The sequence below is a fragment of the Homalodisca vitripennis genome, unplaced genomic scaffold, assembly GCF_021130785.1.
Source record: "Homalodisca vitripennis isolate AUS2020 unplaced genomic scaffold, UT_GWSS_2.1 ScUCBcl_1780;HRSCAF=5830, whole genome shotgun sequence".
Lineage (NCBI taxonomy): Eukaryota > Metazoa > Arthropoda > Insecta > Hemiptera > Cicadellidae > Homalodisca > Homalodisca vitripennis.
Window position 1 is genome coordinate 32,925 of NW_025777891.1, and position 22,519 is coordinate 55,443.

General features: G+C 44.9%; 7 non-coding genes across 7 annotated transcripts; 3 read left to right on the forward strand and 4 right to left on the reverse strand.

The window, feature by feature from the left end:
• The first annotated feature begins 420 nt into the window (after nt 1-420).
• Nucleotides 421-637, forward strand: LOC124371643. The gene has a single exon (XR_006923254.1). It is a non-coding gene; the product is annotated as a small nucleolar RNA U3 (small nucleolar RNA).
• A 142-nt stretch (nt 638-779) lies between these two features.
• On the reverse strand, nt 780-902 carry LOC124371645. The gene has a single exon (XR_006923256.1). It is a non-coding gene; the product is annotated as a U5 spliceosomal RNA (small nuclear RNA).
• A 12,547-nt stretch (nt 903-13,449) lies between these two features.
• On the forward strand, nt 13,450-13,635 carry LOC124371650. Its single transcript, XR_006923261.1, has one exon. It is a non-coding gene; the product is annotated as a U2 spliceosomal RNA (small nuclear RNA).
• A 415-nt stretch (nt 13,636-14,050) lies between these two features.
• LOC124371647 lies at nt 14,051-14,169 on the reverse strand. Its single transcript, XR_006923258.1, has one exon. It is a non-coding gene; the product is annotated as a 5S ribosomal RNA (ribosomal RNA).
• A 359-nt stretch (nt 14,170-14,528) lies between these two features.
• On the reverse strand, nt 14,529-14,691 carry LOC124371649. Its single transcript, XR_006923260.1, has one exon. It is a non-coding gene; the product is annotated as a U1 spliceosomal RNA (small nuclear RNA).
• A 508-nt stretch (nt 14,692-15,199) lies between these two features.
• Nucleotides 15,200-15,416, forward strand: LOC124371644. The gene has a single exon (XR_006923255.1). It is a non-coding gene; the product is annotated as a small nucleolar RNA U3 (small nucleolar RNA).
• A 167-nt stretch (nt 15,417-15,583) lies between these two features.
• On the reverse strand, nt 15,584-15,705 carry LOC124371646. The gene has a single exon (XR_006923257.1). It is a non-coding gene; the product is annotated as a U5 spliceosomal RNA (small nuclear RNA).
• Nucleotides 15,706-22,519: the final 6,814 nt, after the last annotated feature.

Genomic DNA, 22,519 nt, shown 5'->3' on the forward strand with positions numbered 1-22,519 from the left:
CTGTGGCAAGGTATCCGTTAAAATGCACACATTTCATGTTCCAAACAGTATTGTCGGTGTTTAAAAACAACATTTTTACATATAAGTTGGTAAATTATTAGTTTTTACTGGTTTTAAACGCCACGGTGCGACATACATTGTCGCGCCGGTGGCACCGCCACATTACGGTCTGTCCGGCACGGCTCTCGCCGCATCGACACCAATACCACTCTCCAACCGTTTAGAATATTACGATTTTCACTAGTCGGTTAGCGTACTGCGGCTATTCACATTGAAAACTGAACTCCACTGGACCGTGCATTGGTGAAATCCGTTGGATTTCAATGGCAATATCTCGGTGAGACAATTCCTGGAGAGTTTTCTCGCATGTCCAACTGGTTATTACAATGACCTAGTTCAAGATTTGTTTCCTTTCGCACCAAGATCATACTTCACAGGATCATTTCTGTAGTAAGATCTTCATTTAACCACTTCAACACTGAAGTGTTTACCAGCCACGATGAAGAGACGAAGTTCTCCTCCCTGAGCGTGAGGCAGGCGCGTGACCGTGTCACAACATGACGCGGTTTACGCTCCATCGATGATCGTTCAGACCGATCACTCTTGGTCGGTACGAGAGGAGAGCGTTCAGAGTGGCCCATTATAAATATGAAAATGAGAATTAGAAACTGTTAAATCCTCGGCAAGTGAACGTCACGTGAGATGTGGTATTACCATTACAAGTCAATAACACAGTGTAACGGTAATGGTGATGGGTATGGTTTGTGTGTTGATGATGGCCCAGCCCCATAAGGGCCGGGCACTGACTAAAAATTGGTTACAGACTCATCATGTGTTCCCCTCCATGGAAATCTTTAGTAAAAGGCGAAAGATTTATTCGTTCTGAAGGGAAACCAGAGTGGAGAGACAAGGTACATACGACGAGACCGATCAATTTACTACTTAAAAACTGCGCCGAGAGTTTGCCGACATAATGTCCGCATCTGGCAGTGTGCGAGACGCTGAGCACTTTAGGAACTGTGAACAGGTGAATTTTAAAATACACTTGTCAGTAGACGGTCTCGCTCGGATTACGGTTTAAGAGATATGCAGTCGTTTTAGCGGTCGCGCGACAAGAGAAGGCAAAGTGACGGTCGCCGTCCCGCGGTAACCGTACCGGGCGCTGGACGCGAAACCTGTGCGGCGAGTCGACCAACTAACAGGACAGTTTGGTTGCGGCGAGCGGAGCGCTAGTGTCAATTGGCCGGGGCCGTTCTCATGACAACCGTTGACGAGTGATACGGTGGGAAAATGCTGCCGCAGCCGTAGCCGTATCCATCCGGTAACACCGGTTGAAACCATTCCGATTACGATTTTAATTAGTTTAACAAGGGAAAATCATCTGTCCTGGCGTCGAGTCTAGTTGAAAATAGTTTTACCAGTTCACAGTTGACACGAAAACAGTTCAACGCTCGCCGGGTCGTTACCGAACAAACAATTTGTCAACAGGTTCTCGCTGTTGAAAACTACTAAGGAAATTTACATAAGCGGTCATCTTATATTTTTCAGTCCTTATCAGTCGCTCGAGCAGTCCGGATGGCTCCGTGATAAGCTCCGTGATCCTGCCCACCGAGCCGGTCTGTGCGTGTTTGCGATCTCGTTCCTCGTGATTGAAAGTTATTACTCACCGTCTTAGTTATTGCAGTTTATACAAAGAATTGTGCCAATATTAAATTAAATGATTACCTTATATTACGAGAGTTGAAGATTCTCTTTTTACCGTTTTTTTATTTAATTGTAAACATTCAGTAACAGCATGGTCGAAAAATGAGCGAAGTGTAACACTGATCTGGAAAGTGCTAAAGACATTGTTGCTAAGTGTAATGAATGTGGTGGCGTCTATCACCCTGCTTGCTGCAGATTGCAAACCACGGACGCCGTGAAGAGACTGCGAAGTAAAAAGGGCACGTGGCGGTGCGACTCGTGTGAAACAGAAAATGCATCATCTCACAGTGGCAAATCTGACATTACAACATTAAGTTCGGACAACGTCATGGCTATGCTTCAAACTATTAGAAAAGATATGGCATATAATATGAAGGAATCAAGGGAGCGTTTTGGCGGCTTAGAAACACTAGTGCAAGGGGTGAAGGACGTAATTGAGGAATTTAGAGTGAAAATCTTAGTTTTGGAGCAAGAGAATACCGAATTGAAGAAGAATATGGTGGATAACATCCAGATGAATAAAGAAAATAAACAAGAAATTCGGCTTTTAAAACGCGAGCTCCTTGAACTACAGCAATACACCCGTCGGAACAATATCGAAATTAAAGGCGTGCCTTCCTCTGGTAAAGAAGATATACTCATGGTCATGGAAGCCATTGCGAAAGCCTTAGATGTGCCGTAAAATAGGGGTGACTTAAATGTAGTCCACCGTATGCCAACATCTGACACCCACCATCCAACTATCATCGCAGCTTTTATATACCTTGGCACCAGAGATATGTGGCTTGCGGCCGCTAGAAAGAAGAAGCTGACGACTACAGACATCTCCACTCGCCTGCAGCCTGGCCCTGTGTATATAAACAGTCATCTCACAGGCCACAACAAGTTCCTTCTGGGGAGAGCCAAGCAACATGTGAGAGACAAGAAGTTGGCAGCAGTCTTGGACTGTCGAGGGAAAGATCCTGGTTCGGAAGGAAGAAGGAAGTCACGCACAGAGAGTATGGTTTGCTGAAGATCTGGACAGTATAGCTGGGTGAGATTAGATGAGATCCAAGAATCTAAGTCCTAAAGGCAGCATTTTTTATTTTCAACATACAGTATTGTTTTCTTTACATAAGCTTAATTTGTTTTATAAACTCTGGTGCATGAGTTTATTGTTTTTATTTATTACTTCTATATTGTAAATACTATTCGAAGATTAATGTATTTCAGTTCATGTATTGCTGTTGAAAATTAAATTTTTAGTTTGAAAATTTAAATTATAATAAGCCACGTTATTTACTAAATACATATAGTATATACCTTTTGTTTGGTTAGACAAAAAATCATTTGTTATCAATAGCTAAAGTGGTTGTTATCACTATAAAACCTAATTATTTTGAACAATTATTAGTCCAAGTATAACAAATTATAAGTGGTTAGTACTATATCATGATCGTTTTATTTCTCGCCTATTTAATATTATTTAGCTATATTTTTCACTGCGATTCGTATTGTAGTAAATTTCCGTAGTTACATGGTTATTTATCAACTAACTCAATCTTTGAATCTCAGTAAATATGTCAATATCTTATTGTTTTTATATTATTTTAGATTGTATGCATAATATTTTAATTCACGAAATTGATTTTTCTGTACATAACTGTCTAGGATAAACAAACAAGAAGTAGGCCTAATCATTCATTAATAACTGTAAAAATGTTGTGTGTGTGTAATGTAACTTAAATTTAAGGGAAATCGTTTACGATTCATATGTGTGTTATATCGAAATACTATAATAATTGAATTGTGGAGTTTAAAATAGTTTTTTCCTATACATAAATTTTGTATCTTGTACTTGTGGCAGTCTGCTTTATTATTAACATGAATCTCTATGAAGTGAGACACCTTCAAGTGTATATAGGCCTACGTAGCTTTCATAAGATGTAATAAAATATACATTGTTCACAAAGATGCACAAATAATCCTTTTTGTACCATGCATTCATATATAATATGAAATAATTCATTTGTGATATTATCGTAAAGTGAGATATGTTCCAGTAAATTAGAAATAACTTTAGTTATATCAACTTTGGCGAATGTACATATCATTAACTCTCATTTGTATCAGTATAAATTGACTACATTATATACTTAGTAAGATGATATATTAGAGGAATAATAGCAGGGTGGTAGTGAGGGAGTATTTGCATTTCTTTAACAAAACTCATGTTGTGTTCACGAGTGCGTAGACGTGAGGAACGTATGGGTATGCATGTTATGTGCGAGTTATGGAGGTATCTATATCATATAATGTATGCGTGAGTCGTATTAGCATAAATGCATGTGTGTGGAGTTTGTATATGTGTGTAAGTGTATGAATGCATGGACATGTGTTTCTGTGCATGAATGAATACAGGTAGGATTGTGTATGTACGTGCATTTACATGTGTGTGTGTGTGTGTGTGACGGTGTGTAAATAAGAAAGTGAGTGTGTGTATCTGGTAACTGTAAACATAACAATACGATAATAGTTTAAGAGGATAGCTAATATAAGACTGTAGGTGTTACTTTGTACAGCCAGGCGTAAGGTGTGGTGGGTGGAGTAATGTGATTGATAATGGGTGACCTTGCAGAAGTGGATAATTTAAGATATGTTGCATGTTTCGACTGTGAGGATGTATGTGAAGTTGATAGAATATTTAATCATTCAAGCACAAATATACGTTTCATTCATATAAATATCAGGAGCTATAACAAAAATTTTGACGAACTAGTGGTTGTACTAAATAGCATTAAAATTAACTTTGACTTAATAATTCTCACAGAAACTTGGTGTGAAGAGGGAGAATATGAGATGTTTAAAATTGAAGGATTTGATATTTTTTGCAATAGGTTAAGGAGAAATCAGAATGATGGAGTTATCTGCTATGTAAATAAGTTATTTAGTAGTATGGTGAGTGAAGTAAAGTTTCATGGCGCAACGTGTCTTCAGGTGAATGTAGAAACCGGCAGTGAGCGGTTCACAGTCCTGGCACTTTATCGTAGTCCATCAAACGACGGTGACTGTTTATCAGTGACTTAGAGAGATACTGTGACAGTCGAGTCAGGGACCGCACGTACTGGATTGTGGGGGATATTAACTGTTGTATACTGGATTGCGCGAGATCGGCGGCGGCTGAGCGATATCTCGACGTACTGTACGCAGCAGGGTTTGTGGCTTGTGTAGACAGACCTACTCGCGTCACTGCACATACAGCTCACTGCATCGATCATATTTTTGTAGACGCTCATAATACTGAGAATATAATTTCAGTTGTCATAAAAACTGCAATAACAGATCATTTTTTGATTGCAACTGAATGGAGTAGATTAAATAAAAAATCTGGTAGCAGATCGAGTAAAAGTGTAGTCGTAATGAATAAATCCGAAGTAAAAAATCAAATAGCTAGATGCAACTGGAAAAAAATATATTATTGTACTGATGTAAATAATAGCGCCGAAATGTTGGTCAGAAAAATTAACGATAGTATGAAAGTCTCCTCAAATCATGTAGTTTTTCGGAATAAGGAGTTGAAGTTGAAACCTTGGATAAGTCGAGGACTAATTACATCAATCCGTAAAAGAGATAAACTGAGCAAACGAGTTAAATGTCAGCCTTTCAACCGTGAATTGTTAAATTATTTCAAAAATTATCGTAATATTTTAAGTAAACTATTAAAAACAACAAAAGAAAATTATTACAAAACTAAAATTAATCAATCAATCAATCAGAAATCCTAAAAAACTGTGGCAGCATATCGGAGAAATAGCAGGGAAAACTAAAACAAATTCACGCTTCCCAGTGGAACATTTCGTTGCTTCGGTTACAAATATCAAAGATGATGATAACACAAATTATGTAGCGAATTTACTAAATAATTATTTTGTTAATGTGGGAGAAGAGTTGGCTTGGTTGATATTGAACATATCAGGTTGCGGACGGAGTTTAGGTTGACTCCAGTTACCGAACAGCAGATGGAAGAGTGTATGGTCGAGTTAAAAGGAGGCTCAGCTCCAGGAATGGATGGTATTACTACTGATATTATCAAAGATAACTTTACCTATCTAAAAAAACCACTCTTGCACATAATAAATACTAGTCTCATAGATGGTATTTTTCCAGACATATTTAAAATTGCCAAGGTGATGCCTATATTCAAGGGAGGTGAGAAGGGAGAGCGTTCGAACTATCGCCCGATCTCTCTCTTAAGCGTTATATCCAAGTTATTAGAGAAGATTGTTAGAAAACAATTAACCCATTATCTATTTGAAAACAATATAATTTTTTAAAATCAGTTTGGTTTTAGGAAAGATGTTACGGTGGAAGACGCCCTTTTTAACTTAACAAGACACATCCATAACAATATAGCTAAAGGTAAGCTCTCTTTATTGGTGTTCATCGACTTGGCAAAAGCGTTTGACTCCTTAGATAGACACATTTTGGTTAAAAAAATTAGAATTAATTGGTGTAAGAGACAACACGCTGAAGTGGTTTAAAAGTTATTTATGTAATAGGCGGCAAATTGTTGAAATTAACGGTATAAAAAGCGAATCCAAGCAAATAAATTTTGGGGTTTATCCAGGGGAGTACACTTGGACCTTTACTTTTCTTAATCTATACAAATGATATAGGAAAGATCATTCTTAATAATGGTACGTTATACTTGTACGCAGACGACACAGTAGCGTTATTTGATGGTCATATGTGGGAGGAAGTCTATAGGAATGCTGAAAGAGGACTTCACACCTTTAAACAGTGGTTTGACAGTAATCGACTGACTGTAAATATATGCAAGACGAAGCACATGGCTGTGTACCTGCGCGCAACGCGCGACCCAGTGGGTCTACAACTGAAGATGCACAATGGGCAGTGCGGTGGCCGCCTGATACCCTGTCAGTGTCATAGTATCGAACGTGTTAGTACTTTCAAATATCTTGGAGTAATGTTTGATAATAGACTCGCTTGGGCAGCCCATGTTAGCTATATCAATAGCAAACTACGGAAATGCATTTATATGTTCGTTACATTATCACGTGTGCTAAATTTCCGCCATATCAAAATTGTTTATTACGCATATGTTCAATCGATCCTTCAGTATGGAATCATTGCGTAGGGAGGGGCTTCTAATACAGTAATAAAACCATTACAAATTACACAAAAGTCTATTATGAAAGCTGGTCTCAAAAAACAAGGAGGTTCCCATCAGAAAATTTGTTTCGTTTACTTATGATTCTTGATATTAGACAACTATTCCTAAAAGTTTTGATTTTGTACGGTTTCAAACATAAATTTTCATTTTTAGAGAAAGTGGAACATGCATACAACACAAGACATAGATTGAATATTGGTATCGCCACAGCACGTTATACTAAGTCTATAAATAAAACAAATTCTTTCTACGTTCTACACACAATCTACCAAAATTTACCATTGGAACTGAGAGAAAATTGGAACATTAAAGTCGAAGCGTACAAAAAGAAGTTAATGAACTGGTTAATTGCATTGGGGAGGAGTGATGCAAACGCTATACTCACTTCTATCTACTCTGAGTGATCTGTTCGTGCCGAGTGATAATTACTGCGATGATATTTGATATATAGTTTGTGAATACCTTGGTGACGGACATGTGCGAGCATTCTTAATTAATGCATTAAGCTTTTGTGCTATACATGTGATTATGTCCTGGCAATAAAAAATTGATTTGATTTGATGTGTTGCGGATGTATGCGCGAGACCGCTGAGGCGTGTGTGCGTGTGTGTGTGTGTGTTGTGTGTGAGTCTCTCTCTCTCTCTCTCTCTCTCTCTCTCTCTCTCTCTCTCTCTCTCTCTCTCTGTGTGTGTGTGTGTGTGTGTGTGTGTGTGTGTGAGTTTATTGTTTAGCTTTGTATGCATGCGTGTGTGTGTGTTTTATTTTCCTTGTGAAGGAATGCATTAATTTCGATATAGGTTCCAGAAATCGACAACAATAAAATGATGCGTTTCTGTTTATCTTTTTATTTTTCTATTCTTTTCCTTTTTTATAGCTCTTAAAATAAGGTTTCTTGGGCACTCTTTAAGCATATCCCGTATGTTGTCTTACTTCTTATAGCCATAAAACTTCATATACTAGAATTTGTTGCATCTTTGTCATGTCGTTCCATTATCATAACTGATTAAATTATTACTTTTTACACTGCTTGAATTTAGTTAATATGCATCCAAACAGAGTATGTTTACTATTTAGTTATTTTTAGTTATCTATAAATCATACAATTGTAATTTTGTTCTAATATTTACATTATATATTAGTATTATTGTGATTGCAAACTCGAGTGAAGATGGACTCGGTTCTCACACACAGGCTTTTGCCCATGTGGGTACCTTCTCGTGTATATTATTATCATATGTTTGTATTATATGTAAATGAGATAAATAAATGAAAATGAATGAATGATTTATATTAGAAAATATAGCCGCCTTAGCCGCCTTTGCCGACCTTTGACGACCCGTAAAACACCACCAAACACGATGGTTGGTTGGCAGGAGGTGGTCAAGTGACGGGTGACGGTGCGTGCGGCTCTGTACGGCCGGCTCGTGGCTGGCGATTACACGAGCCCCGTCGTTGTCTTTCTGATAGAATAACGGTTTTTCACTCTTGTTCTCTGGCCGGAGGGAATCTATTACGCATATAACAAAACTGTTTCTCTAAAATAGCGAAAACACGGTTTTCTAACCACTTTTTTTCTCCAAATTTCCGACTTTTGTTGTTTTTCTTTCTCGAGCGACAAATTGCAAGTAACTTTTTACTCTATGTAATTGTAAAGCACGTCTATTTTATCGCTTCTCGGCCTTTTGGCTAAGATCAAAGTGTAGTTAAATTTCCGTGCAAAACCGGACAATCCGGTTGTTGTCCTGTTTTGCACAAGGCGATTCCGGGGGGTGGTGGGACTCACCCCTGGCTGCTTCGTCCAGCCAACGGATAGCCAGGTGGGGTCAGCGTGACGCACTGACCCTCCCTAATAAGGCGCCGAGCCCAGGAGTCGTCCGGGTGGTGTTCAATGTGGGGAGTTCGCTGACTCCCCGTCTGCACCACCCGAGATCCCTGCCATCTATGAGAAGAGCCGGGAGGCGAAGTTTCAACCGTCTTCCAATAGGTGGCGCTTCTTTCTGCTGCGGACTACTGCTTCTTCTCCCCTCCGATGGAGCCCACCCTCTTCTGTGCCCTGCCTCTGGGCCAAAGACTTCAATGCCCGGAATGCCTGGAGGCGGGAATTTTGTGCGTCAGGAAGAGAGAGGGGATGAAGAGGCACCTGATCCAGAACCATGGAGGAGGATGGGAGATATCCTTCGTCTGCTGCGACACCGAGTTCTCATGTCGCCAGCAGAAGTACGCGCTTAAGCAGGCGAAGGCACATTTTGCTAAAAGTCATTCTGGGGCGGATTTCTTCCTTCCTGATGGCGAGCTGGGTGTCTGCGCATCATCTTACAACACCTTTCAAGAGAAGATTGTCAGGATGGTGACACCCATTAGGCCTCCTGCTCCTGATGCGCCCCCCAGCTCCGATTCCTCCACAACTCCCTCTCCTTCTCCCCCACTTGTCCGCCCACGTGCTCTACCACTGCACCTCCAGCCTTGCTACTGGCATCACGCGAAGACACAACGCCGTCCAGGATCTCCTCGTCGCAGCCATCAGACCTGCGGAGGGAGTTGAGGTCCGCGTGAACCAGCGGGTGCCCCTTCAAGCGCTGCTCCAAGGCCGTGAAGATGATTTCCCGGAGGAGATGGTGCGCTGCCGTCTGGATGTGGTGATGATCGACGCTCACAACAAGATCGTCAAGATAGTCGACATCGCCGTTCCATACGAGGACGGCTGGCCCACCACCAAATAAATACACACAATAAACTAATTCTTCATCATGCACATAACTTATAAAACAGTGTATATACAGTTATCCCCCGTCAAAGTTTTATAGTTGTATAAAAACAAAATAGTTCCATGTTTTATTCTTATAACGCGTGAAGAAAATAATATAAATTAAAATATATTGTACACACTGTTGCCACTATTACACAACAATTTTGATGGTGTTTACTGGTTGGTATTAAAATAAAATAAATTTAATTTACAATATTTTCTTAACCGCGTATTGATAGTTTGTTTTTTTCATTAGAAATTTATTTTCCACAACATTGTAGGGCTCAAAATAACAATAATAATCGTTCAAAAGTACAAGAATGTAGAATTGTAATGTAAAAATACAATTATTGAATTTTAGAAAAGAAAAAATTACAAAAAAATGATATATGGCAATCCGGTTGTTGTCCAGTTTTGCACAAGGTGATTCCGGGGTGTGGTGGGACGCACCCCTGGCAGCTTCGCCCTGCCTAACGGATAGCCGGGTGGGGTCGGTCTGACGTGCCGACTTTCCCTAATAAAGCGGTGAGCCTAGGATTCGTCCGGGGGCTGTTCAATGTGGAGTGTTTGCTGACTCCCCGTCTGTAGCACCCGAGACCCCTACTTCTCTTCATCTTCATTTTTCTTTTCCTCTTCCGGTTTTTTCCTTCTTTTTCGTTTCTTCTCACCTTCGCGCGATGGACAAAACATTATTCTGTGCCCTCCCTCTAGGACACGCCTCCAATGCCCGGAGTGCCTTGAGGAGGGCGTACAATGCATTAGAAAACGGGAGGGGATGAAGCGCCATCTGAATCAAGATCACGGGGGGGGATGGGACATTTCATTTGTCTGCTGTGATGTGGAGTTTTCCTGCCGGCAGCATCGTTACGCCCTGAAGCAGGCCAAGGCGCATTTCTCCCAAGAACATCAGAGGGCCGATTTTCTTCTTCCTTAGGAGGAGCTTGGATTATGTGCTTCTTCCTATAACGCTCTTCAGGAGAAGATAATCGGCATTGCCACCCCCATCCGGCCCATGACTCCGCCCATTGCTTCACCCTCCACCTCGACCTCCTCATCGCCAACTCTCTCTCTCCCCCCCCCGCCCCCTCATCCGTGCCCGCTCTGCGGCAGCCATCGCGCGAAACGCTCACCGCCGCCGACTACGGGAACGGAATGTGACCCCGCCTCATGATCCGTTGCCCGTCGGCCATATGATGTCACCCGTGCTGTACACTGCGTCACCGCCCACTCCACCACCTCATCACGCCCATGGACTCTCACCTCCAGTCCCGCCTGTGTCTCCAACCACGCCTATGGCCCCACCGGCCGCGCCTGTGGCTGGGCCTCCCTCTCCATCTCCGCCGCCTCCTGGCCCACCATCATCTGTTGGCTCCGCCCCTCCTGGCTCACCTGCCTCTCGTGACGTCAGCATCTGCGCGGCCGGAGCAAGCTCAACGGGGGGATCGCCGGGATGCTCGGACTGCTCGTCCTCTGATGGCTACACGACGCCATGATGCCAAGGAAACCACGCGCCTTTAGAGGCTGTATCGCCGTGCTCCACGACGGGCGGTCCGCGAGGTGCTGAAGGCGGCCTCGCCATTTTTGTAGCATCCCTGGAGCAGCCATTGAGGACCACTTCAGGGACTGCTATAGGGGGCCCCACCCCCTAACTCCCTTATCCTTGCTGTGCCTTCAACCACGCTTCTGGAGGCCACGACCCCTGGGGAGGTCCTCTCCCTCCTCCGCCGGACCTCTAACACCGCTCCTGGCCCGGATGGGGTAAGATATAGAGTATGGCGTCGTCGGGACCCGTTAGGGCATGTTCTTGCCGCGGTTTTTAATGTATGCTTGGCGGCCAAGCGGTTTCCGCCTGCCTGGAAGGTCTCGACGACCATTTTGATCCATAAGAAAGGTCTGGTGGAGGATATTTCCAATTGGCGTCCGATAGTTCTGTCGAACACCTGCGGGAAGCTCTTCTGCAGCCTTCTATTCAGCCGCCTCTCTGGGTGGGCCTCCGCCAATGGGCTCCTGTCAGGAGCCCAGAAAGGGTTTACCCCCGCGGAGGGCTGCCTAGAGCACAATTTCCTGCTACAGGAACTCCTCGATGAGGCACGTAGGCGTGGAGGGGAGCTTTGCATTGCCTGGCTTGACCTGGCCAATGCATTTGGGAGTGTCCCCCATTCCTCTCTCTTCACCGCCCTGTGCTCTGCCGGTCTGACCGCCGACCAACTGCGGCTCATCCAGGACCTGTACCAGGGCAGTGTCACTTCCGTCCGGCACAATGGCGGTATGACGGCCGAGATTCCCTTTGGTGCGGGTGTGAGACAGGGCTGTCAATTGTCTCCCCTTCTCTTTAACCTCGTGATGGAGACTTTGATCCTGCCCCTCGTTGCTATGGAGGACATCCATGGGGCCGACCTACATGGCACGCGTGTCAGTGTCCTGGCGTACGCGGATGACTTGGTCTTGGTTGCCAGGTCTGAAGGCGGACTGTAAGGCCAACCGAATTCCTAATTGACGCTGCTCCTCTTAGGGTGCTTGGCGAGGGTGAGCCCTATCAACATCTGGGGGTCCCCACCGGGATGAGGGAGGACCAAACCTCGGTTGCTACCATCGCGAGGCTCGAGGGTGAGGCCGCTTCTATATTCGGGAGTATACTTGCCCCCTGGCAGAAGTTGCATGCCTTGCGCACCTTCCTGGTTCCGCAGCTGATTTTTAATTTTAACACTGCTAGGATCAGGAAGACGAGCCTGCGAGAACTTGACAAATTGATCAAGTTGGGGTGCAAGCGTGTAATGAACGCAGCGTGCCAGTGCGGAGCTGATCGCGCTCCCCCCCTCCTGGGGTGGAGCCGGCCTCCTGCCACTCTCTGACCTCACGGATCTCTCGGCTGTGGCTCACGCCTTCTACCTCTTGACGTCACCTGACCCTAAGTTCGCACACCTGTCACTTGAGGGGCTCGCTGTCTCTGCTGGTCAGCGGACCGCGGCAAGAGTCGATATGGCGTTCCTCGTGTCATACCTGAACGGGGAAATTGGCGGTGACACGAATGTTGCGACAACCTTTTCCTTGGCCCGGGCTGCACTTAACCGCCTCTCCAAGCGTCTCCCCGACCTTCGGTGGGGGTGGTGTGAGGAGAGGAGATCTTTCCAACTGTCCGTCCCTGGGGAGAGGTCGACCATCGCGGTCGACGGCGGCTCCCGGTCCAAGCTTTCCTCTGTCCTACGTTCCTCCCTGCAATTCCACTTCCGGTCCGACCTTTCAAACAAACCGGACCAGGGCAGGGCCATTCGTGTTACCGCTGGTTGCCCCTCCTCCAACCACTTCCTTTACGAGTGACGCTATACGCGGTTCGCGGCAGTACGGTGTCGCCCTCTTCCGCCGTTGTGTCTCCACAGCGGTCCAATGGAGCCGGGATCTCTATGTCCAGCATGTGACGGGTGTGTCCCAGTACCGTCAAGCTCGGGATCAAAATCATGATCAGGATCTGTAAAAAATTATTCTTATTGTTAGTAAAGTATTGATCCTGGTATGAGAATCGATTTTGTTACATATATTTATTATAGTTTTTAAGTAGTTTTTTAATCTTTAACTTTTAAATCGCATGTTTTTACATTCACTTGCATGTGACGTAGTTTTTAGTATTTTAACTGTAGTTTTAGTATCGTTACAGAGGCCTTTAAAAGTTTATATTATTGATTAAATTATTTTTTGTTATTATTAATTTATTGTTATTGTTATTATCTGTAATTTTAAGACGTTAATTAGTTTATAAGCAACTTGCATGTTGCACCGTGGTTATGTAACTATTTGGACATTAAATAAATGATTTAGATGATGACAAAAAAGAATTGCCGAAAAAATGAAAGGCCCAAAATATCTGTTATTATCAGCTTAACATCTGATACGTCCCTCATCGAGGGACCAGTTTGTTAAACTGATTTTTGGAAAATGACGGAGTGCTAGAAGCTTGCTCCACCTCTGTCACGGGTTGACCCGGCATTGCAGTACCGCCGGGACCGGCCCACCAAATAAATACACACAATAAAATAATTCTTCATCATGCATATAACTTATAAAACAGTGTATATACAGTTATCCCCCGTCAAAGTTTTATGGTTGTATAAAAACAAAATAGTTCCATGTTTATTCTTATAACGCGTGAAGAAAATAATATAAATTAAAATATATTGTACACACTGTTGCCACTATTACACAACAATTTTGATGATGTTTACTGGTTGGTATTAAAATAAAATAAATTTAATTCACAATATTTTCTTAACCGCGTATTGATAGTTTGTTTTTTCATTAAAAATTTATTTATTTGCCACAAAATTGTTGGGCTCAAAATAACAATAATAATCGTTCAAAAGTACAAGAAAGTATAATTGTAATGTAAAAATACAATTATTGAATTTTAGAAAAGAAAAAAAATTACAAAAAAATGCCAACAGCACGTGGTGTTCCCAAGCGGTCACCCATCCAAGTACTAACCACGCCCGACGTTGCTTGACTTCGGTGATCGGACGAGAACCGGTATATTCAACGTGGTATGGCCGTTGGCGAGAGACTAACTGATCTAGACGATCCATAGGTTACTTAAGCGTTCAGTAGTGAACAAGAACCATTATTGGTGGTACATATAGACACGAAAACAAGTGTTTATATTCGAATCACAGTTTTCATTGTCGGAATACACACATTTAATTAATTATTCCTATTTATTTATGTATACATTTTATTATTCTAGGTTGTCAATATTATAATTGCACGTATCGACTTTGGTGGGAAAACTGACTCATTTAATATTTTATTTATTATAGAGACAACTTTAACATGTCCTTGTGAAATTATTTTAAAACCGTAAGATATCTTTTTTTTCTTCTTCTTATTTTGTTTTCTCGACAAGGCATCAGTGGATAATTAGGAACGGCGCGAACGCAGTCCCCGCTACCAAAAATTACGCGCCCGAGATACCCACATTTGGGGCATTCGCAGGAGTCAGCCCGACCGTAGTGCAATGGAAAGGCCTCATCCTGGGGGAACCGCCTTCGTGATCACGGTAACCCCTACGCCAGGTAAGTATGAATGTACTTGCCCAGACAATTGGTACCCACCAAAACGACAGTTTTATCTGCCACCGAGAGGCAAACGGCAAGAGTTGGTTTCTATGGTAATTGTGCCAAGGTATCCGTTAAAATGTACACATTTCATGTTCCAAACAGTATTATAGGTGTTTAAAAACAACATTTTTACATATTAGCTGGTAAACTATTAGTTTTTACTGGTTTTAAACGCCACGGTGCGACATACACTGTCGCGCCGGTGGCACCGCCACATTACGGTCTGTGCGGCACGGCGCTCGCCGCATCGACATCAATACCACTCTCTAACCGTTAGAATATTACGATTTTCACTAGTCGGTTAGCGTACTGCGGCTATTCACATTGAAAACTGAACTCCACTGGACCGTGCACTGGTGAAATCCGTTGGATTTAATGGCAATATCTCGGTGAGACAATTCCTGGAGAGTTTCTCGCATGTCCAACTGGTTATTACAATGACCTAGTCCAAGATTTGTTTCCGTTCGCAACAAGATCATACTTCACAGGATCATTTCTGTAGTAAGATTTTCATTTAACCACTTCAACACTGAAGTGTTTACCAGCCACGATGAAGAGACGAAGTTCTCCTCCCTGAGCGTGAGGCAGGCGCGTGACCGTGTCACAACATGACGCGGTTTACGCTCCATCGATGATCGTTCAGACCGACCACTCTTGGTCGGTACGAGAGGAGAGCGTTCAGAGTGGCCCATTATAAATATGAAAATGAGAATTAGAAACTGTTAAATTGTTTGTAATCGCTAAAAGTACGATCCTCGGCAAGTGAACGTCACGTGAGATGTGGTATTACCATTACAAGTCAATAACACAGTGTAACGGTAATGGTGATGGGTATGGTTTGTGTGTTGATGATGGCCCAGCCCCATAAGGGCCGGGCACTGACTAAAATTGGTTACAGACTCATCATGTGTTCCCCTCCATGGAAATCTTTAGTAAAAGGCGAAAGATTTATTCGTTCTGAAGGGAAAGCAGAGTGGAGAGACAAGGTACATACGACGAGACCGAACAATTTACTACTTAAAAACTGCGCCGAGAGTTTGCCGACATAATGTCCGCAACTGGCAGTGTGCGAGACGCTGAACACTTTAGGAACGTCGTCAACCGTGAACAGGTGAATTTTAAAATACACTTATCAGTAGACGGTCTCGCTCGGATTACGGTTTAAGAGATATGCAGTCGTTTTAGCGGTCGCGCGACAAGAGAAGGCAAAGTGACGGTCGCTGTCCCGCGGTAACCGTACCGGGCGCTGGACGCGAAACCTGTGCGGCGAGTCGACCAACTAACAGGACAGTTTGGTTGCGGCGAGCGGAGCGCTAGTGTCAATTGGCCGGGGCCGTTCTCATGACAACCGTTGGCGAGTGATACGGTAGGAAAACCCTGCTGCAGCCGTAGCCGTATCCGTCCGGTAACACCGGTTGAAACTATTCCGATCATCTGTCCTGGCGTAGAGTCTAGTTGAAAATAGTTTTACTAGTTCACAGTTGACACGAAAACAGTTCAACGCTCGCCGGGTCGTTACCGAACAAACAATTTGTCAACAGGTTATCGCTGTTGAAAACTACTAAGGATATTTACATAAGCGGTCATCTTATATTCATATTAGAAAATATAGCCACTTTTGCCGACCTTTGACGACCTGTAAAACAACACCAAACACGATGGTTGGTTGGCAGGAGGTGGTCAAGTGACGGGTGACGGTGCGTGCGGCTCTGTGCGGCCGGCGCGTGGCTGGCGATTACACGAGCCCCGTCGTTGTCTTTCTGATAGAATAACGGGTTTTTCAATCTTGTTCTCTGGCCGGAGGGAATTTATTACTCATCTAATAAAACTGTTTCTCTAAAATAGCGAAAACACGGTTTTCTAACCACTTTTTTTCTCCAAATTTCCGACTTTTGTTGTTTTTTCTTTCTTGAGCGACAAATTGCAAGTAACTTTTTACTCTATGTAATTATAAAGCACGTCTATTTTATCGCTTCTCGGCCTTTTGGCTAAGGTTAAAGATCAATTCGATCTTAGCCAAACTCAAAATTTGAGACAATTTACGTGCAAACATGGACAATCCGGTTGTTGTCCGGTTTTGCATAAGGTGATTCGGGGGGGGGGGGGGGGGTGGTGGGACGCACCCCTGGCAGCTTCGCCCTGCCTAACGGATAGCCGGGTGGGGTCGGTCTGGCGTGCCGACATTCCCTGATAAGGCGGTGAGCCTAGGATTCGCCCGGGGGCTGTTCAATGTGCTGAGTTCGCTGACTCCACGTCTGTAGCACCCGAGACCCCTACATCTCTTCATCTTCTCTTTATCTTCATTTTTCTTTTCCTCTTCCGGGTTTTTCCTTCTTTTTCGTTTCTTCTCACCTTCGCGCGATGGACAAAACATTATTCTGTGCCCTCCCTCTAGGACACGCCTCCAATGCCCGGAGTGCCTTGAGGAGGGCGTACAATGCATTAGAAAACGGGAGGGGATGAAGCGCCATCTGAATCAAGATCACGGGGGGGATGGGACATTTCATTTGTCTGCTGTGATGTGGAGTGTTCCTCCTGCCGGCAGCATCGTTACGCCCTGAAGCAGGCCAAGGCGCATTTCTCCCAAGAACATCAGGGGGCCGATTTTCTTCTTCCTGAGGAGGAGCTTGGCTTGTGTGCATCCTCCTACAACACTCTTCAGGAGAAGATTATCGGCATTGCCACTTCCATCTGGCCTAGGACTCCACCTGCTGCTTCCCCTTCCACCTCGGGATCCTCGTCGCCGCTGCTCTCCCCCTCCTCATCCGTGCACGCACTGCGGCCGCCATCGCGCGTAATGCTCACCGCCGCGGACTTAGGGAACGGAATGTGACTCCTACTCGCGAGCCGCTGCCTGCCCAAACTCCGTCACCCGTGCTGTCCACAGTGTCACCGCCCACCCAACTACCTCGTCACGCCCATGGAGCTTCACCTCCAGTCCCGCCTGCGTCTCCAGCCACCACCATCGGCTCGCCGGCCGCGCCTACTGCTGGGCCTCTCTCTCCGCCACCGCCGGGCCCACCATCATCTGCTGGCTCCACCCCTCCTGGCTCGCCGGCCTCCTCGTTGGCCGACCATCCTGCCTTCGAGCTCTCGGCATGGCAGCGTGAATGGGTGGCCAAATTCAACCCGGAGATGGCCTGGGACGAGTTCCTGCGTGCTCTCGACCAACTAGTCGCTTCTGTGACGTCGGCATCTGCGCGGCCGGGACAAGATGGACGGGGAGATCACCGGGATGCTCAACCACCTCGGACCAATCGACCACCGCGGACTACCGGGAAGCCACATGCCTTCAGAGGCTGTATCGGTGGGCTCCAAGACCGGCAGTCCGCGAGGTCCTGAAGGCGGCCTCGCCATTTTGCAGTATATCCGGTGCAGCCATCGAGGACCACTTCAGGGACTGGTACTCTCCCAGGGAGGGGAGCGTGGGGATTCCGCCCCCTAACTTCAGTCTCCCTGCTGCACCCCCACCACCGCTCCTGGAGGCCACGTCCCCTGGGGAGGTGCTCTCCCTCCTCCGCCGGACCTCTAACACCGCTCCTGGTCCAGATGGGATCAGATATGGAGTATGGCGTCGTCGGGATCCTTCCGGGGATGTTCTTGCCGCAGTCTGTAACGTCTGTTTGGCGGCTAAGCGGTTTCCGCCTGCCTGGAAGGTCTCGACGACTGTACTGATCCACAAGAAGGGTCCGGTGGGGGACATATCCAATTGGTGTCCGATAGCCCTGTCCAACACCTGCGGGAAGCTTTTTTGCAGCCTTATGGCCAATCGCCTCACTGGGTGGGCCTCCGCCAATGGACTCTTGTCAGGAGCCCAGAAAGGGTTGCCTAGAACACAATTTCCTGTTACAGGAACTCCTCGATGAGGCACGTAGGCGTGGAGGGGAGCTTTGCATTGCCTGGCTTGACCTGGCCAATTCATTCGGGAGTGTCCCCCACTCCTCTCTCTTCTCCGCCCTGCGCTCTGCCGGTCTGACCGCCGATCAACTGCGGCTCATCGAGGACCTGTACCGGGGAAGTGACACATCCATCCGGCACAATGGCGGTGTAACGGCCGAAATCCCCTTCGGTGCGGGTGTGAGGCAGGGCTGTCCATTGTCTCCCCTCCTCTTTAACTTAGTCATGGAGACTCTGATCCGACCCCTCATGTTCATGGGACCGACCTACACGGCACGCGTGTCAGTGTCCTGGCATACGCGGATGACTTGGCCCTGGTGGCCAACAGCGTTTGCCATTTACGGCTCCCCACTTAGGGTCCTGGGTGAAGGCGAGCCATACCAACATCTTGGGGTGCCCACTGGCATGAGAGTTGATCATACTCCCTGTGGACACCATTACAAGGCTCGAAGGTGAGGCTGCCGCCATCTTTGGGAGTCTGCTTGCGCCCTGGCAAAAGTTCCACGCCCTGCGCACGTTCGACCACCTCCTGGGGTTGAGGTGCGCCAAAACCAGCGAGTACCTGTCGACCAGCTGCTGCCTGAACGTGTTTTCCCAGACAACTTGGCTCGCCTCCGGCCTGACTTGGTGGTCATCGACCGTGACCGTAAGTTAATTAATAACAACAACAACTCATTGCAACATTTTTCTGCCACAAAATTTCTTGGGCTGCATTTGGACGCCCATCTCAACTGGGAATCTCATGTAGATGTCATCTGCAAAAGGCTCCGCCCAGTCTGCTATGCTCTCGGCCGCCTTGCTCAGGTATGCAGCATCCGAGTCCTTCTCGCTGTATATTTCTCCTATGTTGAATCAATTTTAAGGTATGGAATTATTTTTTGGGGTATGTCAAGTAACAAAAATTTTCAAAGAGTTTTCAAAATTCAAAAATGGTGTATAAGAGCAATGTTGAAAATGACCAGAAGGGAATCTTGTCAGTTGGTGTTTAAAGAATTAAACATAATGACGTTGGCTGGTCTGGTGGGGTATGAGTGCTGCATGTTTGTTAGAAATAATCCCACTCTGTTTACTGCTGGCGCTGCTTGCCACTCGTATTCAACGAGGGGCGCGCAGCGACTGACAGTGCGGCAACATTCGACTACATTTTTTCAAAAAGGGCCACAGTACATATGTACTGTAGTATATAACAGGCTGCCATCAAACATAAAAAAAGAAACAGGTGCTTATACTTTTAAAAGACTTTTAAGAGAGTATTTTGTAACAAAAGGCTTTTATAAGAAGGACTTTATACAAGACATGTAAACTGTATTTTCCTTGTTTTATATTTGTTCTTACTTTGATGTGTTCAATTGTATTGTAATTTGAACGAATAAAATATTATTATTATTATTATTATTATTAAATTGGTCGATGTCACCATGCCATACGAGGACGGATGGCAGTCCATTGTCGAGGCACGGGAGAGGAAATATGCCACATATGATCCCCTCGCCCAGACTCTCCGAGCCGGCGGCTTCCATGTCACCGTGGACGCCTTTGTAGTCGGCTCTCTGGGCGCGTGGGACAAAGCCAATTGGGGGACCCTGGCCCGACTAGGTGTTTCCCGGCAATATAGTGTGGCCCTCTCCCGTAAGTGTGTCTCCACTGCCATCCGCTGGAGCCGGGACATATACGTGCAGCATGTTACGGGTGTGCGACAATATAGCCCATAGAACGGGGGAGCCGTCCATGGCCCTTAGTTTTAAGTAGATTTTAAACTTTTTAACTCGCATGTACTTTTTTATCTGAACTTGCATGTGACGTAGTTTTTAGTATTTTAACTGTAGTTTTTAGTGTTGTTAACAGAGGCGTTTTAAAGTTTATATTGTTATTGTTATCGTTTAAATTATCTATTGTTATCTATTAAGTCATTATTATTGTTATTATTTATAAGTTTATATCGTTAATTAGTTTATAGCAACTTGCATGTTGCATTTGATCTGTGCTGACATTTTAAAAATTAAATGAATTGACTTAGATGATGGAAAAAAGAATAGCCGAAAACATGAAAGTCCCAAAATATCTGTTCTTATCAGCTTAACATCTGATACGTCCCTCATCGAGTAGTCATGGAGTACATAATCCGCCCAATACTCGCCTTGGAGGAGGAGCACGGTGTGTCGCTGCACTGTGAGCGGACCAGTGTTTTGGCCTATGCCGATAACCTGGCTATTGTGGCTAGGTCGGAGGCCTCGCTCCAGGCCTTGCTGGACTCCGTTCAGCGGTGACCTGGGTTGGCCTCAGGTTCAAGCCTGAGAAGTGTGCGACACTTCATGTCGCCGGCAGGACCGTGAGGCCAACCGCGTTCACCATCTACTGCTCTCCCCTCCGTGTCCTTGAGGATGGTGATACCTACGATCATCTTGGTGTGCCCACTGGGATGAGAGGTGACCAGACCCCAGTGGCCATTATTGCCAGACTGGAAGACGAGACCACAAAGATTTTCGCCAGTGAGCTCGCGCCATGGCAGAAGTTGGACGCGGTCAGGACTTTCATAGTCCTCCAGCTGGATTTCAACCTTAGGACGATGGATTTTAACCACATTTTGCTACAATTCATCCTGGGGCGGAATTATTCCTTCCTGATAGCGAGCTGGGTTTCTGCGCATCATCTTATAACACCCTCAATCAATCAACCAATCTTTTTTATTGCAATAAACATGTATAACATGTATACAAACGTCACTATAATACTAAAATTTTGTCTACTCTCACCACATCAAGATCACACTTATACATACAATTCCGCATTCACTCATCGCACATCCAAACGCCGATTTCCCCACCTCCTCATCCAAAGTCAATCTCCCTGTTGGGTGGTCTCCTAGTTAAATGCCAAAAACTCGGCCACATTTTAAAATGCTTGTTACACTAAAAAGCTTTTCAACCGAGTTTTGACCGCCTGGTGCATATTTGATCCCATTGGGCAGCTTGTTGATGAAATGCACACCTGCTTGTGGGGGCAGGTGTTCATAAACCCCCGTTTTGTGTTGTCCAGTTCCGTAGGTTTCCCTGCCTCTGGTCTCATACGAATGAATGTATCGGCCAGTTGTCAAGGCACACTTAGACATACAAAACAGCGTCGTTTCGCAAATGTAGAGACTAGGCAGAGTCAATAGCTGCAAATTTTTGAAGGTTTCTCGGCAGGAATCTCGAAAATTCAAATGAGCGATTATCCGAACCGCTTGTTTTTGCAGTTTGAACACTCTCATCAACTGGTTGTTTGCACTGGCACCCCACAATACCACTCCGTAGGTAAGGTGGTTGTAGATCAAACCATAATATGCCGTCATCAGGACCTGAGTAGGGCAATATTTGGCTAAAGACCTCAAAACATAAACGCCGGAGGACAATTTTTTGCAAACATGGTCGATATGAACATTCCATGTCAACCCCCGATCGAGGTGTATTCCCAGGAATGTGATACTGTAAACTTCTTCCAGAATGGAATCTGCCAACATGATGGCAGGGTTACATTCTGAGTCTACAGGTCGAAGAGAAAAGTTCATGGTGTTGGATTTGTGTGTGTTTGTTATGAGATTGAGGCTGTTGAAGTACTGAACACAATTGTTGATATCAACAAAAGATCGTTCTTCCAACAAAGATTTTGTCTTTTCACTGAAACAGAGAGTCGTGTCATCAGCATACTGCACAATTTTTCCATGTAGTAGTGATGACCCAATGTCATTAACATAAATGAGAAACAAGATTGGGCTGAGGATTGATCCCTGAGGGACTCCATAGTTCAGCTGACAAACTCTTAATGTTTTTGTAGGACAGCAAACATTCAGATGGAAGAGAAGGACCTCGTTAAAAATTTTAAACTGCTGTTCTACGGATTGTGTTGAATTTAGAA